Below are 6,751 nucleotides of genomic sequence, written 5' to 3' on the forward strand. Positions count from 1 at the left end.
ATTTCCAAGAAGAGGAAACAGGGCTTCAAAGAATTGGCCAACTCCGTGACACTCCAATAATTGCTATCAGAGTTGGGGCTATGTCCTCTATCATTAGATCTCCTTTCACCGAGGGATCAATTTTTCAAACCAAAGACTAAGGAGTTATTCTTATAATAATTTTCATTAAGTCGTTCATTATTTAATCAATGTTTATGTGTTTACTGTGCAAAAAAATCACCTTGATACAGTTTGTCCCTGAAAAGAATTAGTGTGTTCCTCCCTGGAGAGTTTCCATAGACTCTAAGTGCTTGAGAAGCTAATATAAGATAACAAAGGCACAATATTCATATTCACAATATTCCACAATTGAATGGGGAGAGCATTTTCTATGGTAAGAAAGAAGACTTCTGTTCACTTACAAGATATATTTGAAGTTATATCGAATTTGAAGCTGTAGTCTTTAATATTTAAATTTAAGAGAAATATTATATTAAATTCAAAGTGTATTACAAATTCAATCATCTACTTTCTAGGTAACATAACAAGATAAAAAGCAGGGATTCCCTACATATTTTATCAATAAAGCTGTATAATAAAATTTGATTAACTTTCTTGATGATGAAACATGAGTTAGAGAACAGTAAAATTTTGGGCTGTATTTAAAATTTTGAAAAATGATTAGATGGAGACAAAATTATCTTTTAATCAACAGTGGGATATACTTCACTTTGGGATCATTGTTTTCATCTTATGAAGGAGAGCAAACACATTTAAATTTATTATTTTAGTTTCCTAATTGCTTTACAATTAATGTTTTTTAAAAAAATTCATGGTCTATTCAACCATCAGAACATATTTTCTTTACCAAGGAATTCAAAAACACAAAAATGCTATATTGCTACTATTTTAGGGGATAGCATTTCAATGTTTAAGGCAAGTTGCCATAACTGCAACATGATTAATAACACAGAGTGTGGAGTCAAAGCAGCCTGTTCATCAGTCCCAACTCAGCTACTCAGTGACTGTCTAAAGGTGACCAACCTATGGGTCCAGATAGATCTCAGGTTTCTTAGCTAAATAAGGATGCTGATTTATTATTAATTTTATAGGCTTCTGTGTGAGTAACATAGAGATAAGGATGCACCATTGCTAACCCCTTACAGCTGTTGAATGCTATGTGAAGGGTGCCATCACAACTTCTTCTTAACCACAGTAACATTATTCTCATAGACGTCTCAAATTCAGAATTTATGGCTATGTGTTTTAGGAACTGATTTTATTTTAGTTTTAGAGATTGATCATGTTGTGTTTCTTGCTCTCATCCATGAGGGAAATCACTTAGACATTTCCATATTCTTTACATATCAATTAATACGAATGCCTGTTTGAAGACCAGTGTGGATGAAGTAGTTAAATCTCATGCCACAGTTCCTTAATCAAAGTATAATGTGCTCTAATGGGACACAATTTGGAACAAAATGAACTTTAATTCATAAGCTATCTTGTTGTTCCACAAATAAGATTGAAGACAGCAAGTGTTACTAGCAAATTATATTGACAAGAGTATAATGGGAATTTAAATAAACATATTACTCTACTTCAATGGGTACTACTGATATACAATAACAGAAACTCATGTTAAAATGTGTAAAAAATATGTGACAGAGTATCAGAAGTCATTATGTTTAATCTTTAATATACATTTAGTGTCATAAAATGTAGAAAAAACAAAAAAAGAATTAGCTTGCTTCTGGTTTGGAATCTACTAATTGCTCAATTTTTCATTTCATATTTAATTTTATAAATATATATTTTAATATATAAATAAAATATGGAGATCATATTTCATAGGCTTGTGTTCTTCAATATAAGTAAAGCTTCAAGTAATAGAACAAATATACATGAAAATTCTGGTTACTTTTATTATTCTTTCATTTGAAAAGAGAGTTAACTTTTTCAAGTTCACATTCACAATAAATTCTAAATTTTTAATATAGAGTTTTAGGGCACACATGCAATTTTTTCTTCCATGATACCTTTTTTCTGATATGTCAGAAAATGAGTTTAGAATTACAATGCAATTGTAATTTCTCCTGTGTATGTATGTCAAAATGTATTTTGTAATGGGTTATTTTAGTAAACTACCTATCTGTACACTCCACAGAAATTTTTTTGTATATTTTTCTTTCCATTGTGTTTCTTCCTTTTCTGCCTAATTCCTGTTTGACCATGATATTTTACAATTTATATTTTTGTTTATATTCTGCTGATTCTTGCATGAGAGATGGGGAGAGAGGGAATGAGAATCAATTGAATAAGAGAAGCGGAAGAAAAAGAGAACCGGAATTTTAAAAATACAAATGTACTCTGTGATACTCAGAACTACATTAATTCATATTTACATTACTCATTTTTTAAGAGTTACTTTGTCAATATAACAATTCAAGAAAAATTACTCACTGGTATTAGGTTTTTGTGTAATGTAGAGCTTCTCAGTATTTAAAAAATAAAAATTCAACTCAATTGCATTTTTCACTCTAAACATGAGGCTGCAATGATACATTTTTGGGGTTCTACATCCCCATGTTTATGAAGTTATTTCTGTGTGCATTTTTCTGGGATATTGTAGAGAAGTAGTTTTCTTCTCTTTCTGACACTTTTTAATCTGCTCATTCTCTTCTTTATAGGTGAGTGTCTCAACATGGCTGAATTACAGCATGATTCTCATCAAAGACATAAAGTATTTGTCAGATTTGTGAGATTCATTAGAGTTTGTACCTGAACTTATGTATGTCAGAGTGTTTTACTCACTTTTATTCTGGTGAGTAAGAAACAAAGTTCAGCATGATAAAATTCCCCTGAAACCAGAGTGGATCCAATTTATGTTTCAGTTAGTGAGCTTTCGTTGTAGTAACAGATGGCACTATAATTTTTTAACATACTTTCTTTATTCATCTTTCATTGAATGGGAAAATTTATTAGAACATCCGGAATAAAGCGCACTCCTTTGTGGGAAATATAATGACTATCTTTCAGCAGTAGCTTCTATAAAGAAACATTAACTAATTATTTAATAGTTCCTTTAGAAACTTCATGAACAACTGCAATATGGTATCATAAACTTCTATAAAATGTTATTCGTTGTGGTTTCTTTTTGATAAAAACGTGTCTGACAACATCTAAAGACTTTTCAAACCCAATGAACATATGAATTGCAAAATACATTATGTTGTTTCAATTAAATTTGAAAAATAATGATGCCATAGTTTCAAATATAGACACTGTGGTGATAAGCATCTCAAGAAAAAAAAAATCCCTTAAAACAAATGTGTTGCGTTGTTTTTATTTGCATACAAAGTGCATCTATCTCCAGAATACTGTATGTTGTTCTTTCTACTGGAACCAAATAATTCTGAAAAGAAAGGTCATGTGATAATTTTGTTGTAATCCCATGTGACAAGGTCAAATGTATGTATTTTTTATTTTTTTTAAATGTACATATTCTAACAACATTTTCTAGTCACTGGCAACCTAAAAATAATTTAGATCATCCTTTTTTTATTTATATTCAAAACAATATTATGAGTGGTTATTCCTATTCTAACAACTGAAACATTAAAGAAAGGCATTTCAGGGGGCCAACATTGTGGCATATCTGGTAAAGCAGCTGCCTGCTACACCGACATCCCATATAGATGCCAGTTCAAGCCCTTGCTGCTCCACTTCTGATCCAGCTCCCTGATAATGCACCTGGAAAAGTAGCAGGAGATGGCCCAAGTGCTTGGGCCCTGCACAGACATGGGAGATCTGGAAGCAGCTCCTGTCTCCTGGCCTAGAACTGGCCAAACCCCAGCTGTTACTGGCCATTTGGGGAGTGAAACATCAGGTGGAAAATCTCTCTCTCCCTTTGTCTCTCCCTCTCTCTCTGTAGCTCTACTTTTCAAATAAATAAAATAAATATTTTAAAAAGAAAGGCCTTTCATGCACTTTGTGGCAAAACTAGGATTATGGTATGTGCTTGCCACCATAACCATTTTTTTAAAGCCTTTCTTTTTTTGTTTATTTGCTTGTTTACTTGCTTCTTTTCCTTTCCAGAGGTAGAGAGATAGAGGAGAAAATTAGACAAAAAGTGAGAAAGCCCCATCACTGGTCATTCTCCAAATGACAGCAATGGCCTGGGGACTGAAACCAGGAGCCAGAAACTCAATTCAGGTCCCATATGTGTGACAGAAAGCCATCCACTTAGCCATTGCCCCTGCTCCATAGGGTCTGCACTAGCAAGAAGCTGGAGTCAGGAGCAGGAGAAGTTTACTGAAACCAGGCATTCCAATGTGGACTGGATGCTATAAATGACTTATCTGCTAGTCTAGACTTACACACTCACTATATTACTTTTGATCTAAATATTCCTACACACGTTCATATGTGAAACTTAGAGTTGAATTAAAATGAGAAACAAAAGCGGTAAAAATGAAGAAAGCGAATTGCGACATAGCGACTTAACTGGACAGAACATTGTTTCAAAATGACGGCATTAGCCAATAAATAAAAAAAAAATATTTCATTTTACTCTTACAGCAAAATATATCCATTTGGGTCCAACTTTTTTATCACTGCCTATCCTGTTACCAGCAAGGAAATGGTTATGCCAGTCTAAGAAACAAACATGAAGATATACTAGGATGGACTCTATTTTCACAGGATTATCTTCAGAACCAATAAAAAATGACTGAAATGGAAAGAATGTCATCATATTTGGATGTACACAGAATTCACTTGACAAATATGTCGGAAGTCACTGCATTTATTTTGATGGGCTTCACAGATGACTTTGACCTGCAAATCTTCCTATTTTTACTTTTCCTAGGAATCTACCTCTTTACTCTGATAGGAAATTTAGGACTGGTTATATTGGTCATTGGGAATTCTCAGCTTCACAACCCCATGTACTATTTTCTGAGTGTTTTATCATCCTTGGATGCCTGCTATTCTACAGTTGTCACTCCCAAAATGCTGGTCAATTTCCTGTCAGAAGATAAATCTATTTCATATTATGGATGTGCAACTCAGATGCTTCTCTTTGTTAGTTTTGGGAGCACAGAATCCTTCCTGTTGGCTGCTATGGCATATGATCGCTATGTAGCCATCTACAACCCACTTCTGTACTCAGTGAGCATGTCACCCAGGGTCTATGTGCCACTCATCATTGCTTCCTATGCTGGTGGCATTTTGCATGCTACATTGCACACAGTGGCCACATTTAGTCTGTCCTTCTGTGCATCCAATGAAATTAAGCATGTCTTCTGTGATATCCCTCCACTCCTTGCAATATCCTGTTCTGACACCCACATAAATCAGCTTCTCCTCTTCTACTTCGTGGGCTCTTTTGAGATAGTCACTATCTTGATTGTCCTGGTTTCCTATGGTTTCATTCTGTTGGCCATTGTTAGGATGCGTTCTGCCGAAGGGAGGCAAAAAGTCTTTTCTACATGTGGTTCTCACCTAACAGGAGTGTCCATTTATCATGGAACAATCCTCTTCATGTATGTGAGACCAAATCCCAACTCTGCTTCACAGCATGATATGATAGTGTCCATATTTTATACCATTGTGATTCCCATGCTAAACCCCATCATCTACAGTTTGAGGAATAAAGATGTGAAACAGGCAATGAAAAAATGCTTGAGAGAAATTATTTTATAAATTGATGACATTTTCAGAAATAAAGTAAACCTGAAAATATTGCTGTGCCACTTCATAAATCTGTCATTAGAAACCAGAGAGGAAAGCTATTGGTTTGGTTAATAATGTTTTTATGTCCTAGACTATTTCTTACCCAGAATTAATTAGCCCTCCAATCTATGATTTTTCAAATATAAACTATGTGCTTATACACTGCACATTAAGTTCAAAAAGCCACATTAAATGTTATTTGATGTAACTCTATTGCTGTTACATTATTTGACTTTCACCTTCTGTGGATAGAGCTGATACCTTAGGATTTTATGAATTGATGTGTCTTCACTTTGTTTATAGTAAGTTTTCAGCATTCACCATGAAGTTACTGCTTGCTATGTGTTGACTGTGATTTGTGTCACCAAAACTCGTGCTTGTCTAAAACCTGATGTCTTCATGAAATGGTTGAGTGATGAAAGGCTGAGTCTTGTTCTAGTGAAGATGTCTAAGGTGTGGGGCTGATGGAAGGCCTGCTGTTCATCCAGGGTGTTTATAAGGTGGTTCTAGTGGGAAGTTTGTCCAAAGTTTTCACTCTGCTTCTTGGTTCACAATGTAATCATTGCCACCACACCTTCTGTAACTAGCCTGCAGCACATGCTGGGGTCTGGGGTCACTCAATGCTCTCAGCTCAAACTGTAAGTAAAATAAACCTTTTCTCTTTCACAAAGAAACTCCTGTCAGTTAATTTAATTAAACTAAACAAAAGCAGACTAACACATTACCTAGTTCCAAATTTTATGAAGGACTTTCCAAGGTTTTTTTTTTTTGTTGTTGTTGTTGTTGTTTTTTTTTTTAATTTTCTGTCTACCTTCCCTCACACACTGCAATCCATTCAAATAGTGGACTTGACAATTGACACATTGGGAACAAAACTTGGCACTTTTGTTCTGTTCTGTTATTAATGTGTTTCCTTGCCAAGAATAAATCACAGAAAAATATTTAATCTATTCTACACCTATAACAAATATATTGATAATATTTTCAAGAGTGTAATTAAGGACCTGAAAAAATATGAACTATACTTATAAAAATT

General features: G+C 34.0%; 1 pseudogene; it reads left to right on the plus strand.

Annotated features, from left to right (window-relative positions):
• The first annotated feature begins 4,664 nt into the window (after positions 1-4,664).
• On the plus strand, positions 4,665-5,685 carry LOC100348966 (olfactory receptor 5T17-like; annotated as a pseudogene).
• Positions 5,686-6,751: the final 1,066 nt, after the last annotated feature.

Source organism: Oryctolagus cuniculus, chromosome 1 (genome assembly GCF_964237555.1).
Source record: "Oryctolagus cuniculus chromosome 1, mOryCun1.1, whole genome shotgun sequence".
Classification (NCBI taxonomy): domain Eukaryota; kingdom Metazoa; phylum Chordata; class Mammalia; order Lagomorpha; family Leporidae; genus Oryctolagus; species Oryctolagus cuniculus.